This window comes from Crocuta crocuta, unplaced genomic scaffold, assembly GCF_008692635.1.
Source record: "Crocuta crocuta isolate KB4526 unplaced genomic scaffold, BGI_CrCroc_1.0 scaffold1880, whole genome shotgun sequence".
Taxonomy (NCBI): domain Eukaryota; kingdom Metazoa; phylum Chordata; class Mammalia; order Carnivora; family Hyaenidae; genus Crocuta; species Crocuta crocuta.
The window spans coordinates 80,896-81,933 of NW_027527844.1; the positions used below are offsets into that span (position 1 = coordinate 80,896).

Below are 1,038 nucleotides of genomic sequence, written 5' to 3' on the forward strand. Positions count from 1 at the left end.
AAATAAAAAAATATCGACAATACGAAGTTCTGACACAGATGCAGAACAACTGCGATTCTTAGACATTGCTGATGGGAATGCAAAATGGTGGAGCCACGCTGAAAACCAGGCGATTTCTTATAAAGTTAAACATATACTTACCATATGATTCAGCAATCATCCTGCCATAGAGAAAAATCACGTTCACGCAAAAACCTGCATATGAATGTCTATGGGTCTATTAACAACCACATGAAGAATCAACGGGAAACACCATCAAACTAGAAACAGCTCAAGTGTCCTTCAGTGAGGGATTGGTTACATAGGTTGTGGTATATCCATACAATGGACTGTCGCAAAGCCATTAAAAGGGGAGATTTATTGATACACACAATTTGGATGAATCTGAAAGGCATGCTGAGTGAGAGAAGCCAATTTCAAAAAGTCATGTACTTTTTATGACAATCTTGAAAAGATAAAACTGTAGTGATGGAGAACACATCAGTGGTTGCCAGGCTAGGTGGGGGAAGTATCATTATAGAGAGATGATGGGGTAGTTTTATGGGATGATGGAATTGTTCTGTGTCCTGATTGCAGCGGTAGTTACTCGAATTTATGCATATGTTCAAATTCATAGAATTCTATGTCCCCAAATGTCAATTTCATCTTGTGTTTATTAATTTTTTTAAAAATGTTTTATTTATTTATTTTTTTATGTTTTATTTATTTTTGAGAGAGAGAGCGAGACAGCGTGAGCAGGGGAGGGTCAGAGAGAGAGGGAGACACAGAATGAGAAGACAGACTCCAGGCTCTGAGCTAGCCGTCAGCACAGAGCCCGACGTGGGGCTCGAACCCACGAACCGCGAGATCACGACCCGAGCCGAAGCCGGACGCTCAACCGACTGAGCCACCCAGGCTCCTCACCTTGTGTAAATTTAAAAATAAAATAAAAATCAAGTCTGTGAAAAGCAGGGATAGCTAGAGTCCTCACAATTGTACCTATAAAACAATTTAGTGTTTATATGATAATTATCGCCAGAACGTATCATCTTAATGGAT

General features: G+C 39.8%; 1 non-coding gene across 1 annotated transcript; it reads right to left on the reverse strand.

The window, feature by feature from the left end:
* Window positions 1–811: 811 nt before the first annotated feature.
* TRNAR-UCG (transfer RNA arginine (anticodon UCG)) lies at window positions 812–896 on the reverse strand. Its single transcript has one exon. It is a non-coding gene; the product is annotated as a tRNA-Arg (tRNA).
* Between the last annotated feature and the right edge of the window lie 142 nt (window positions 897–1,038).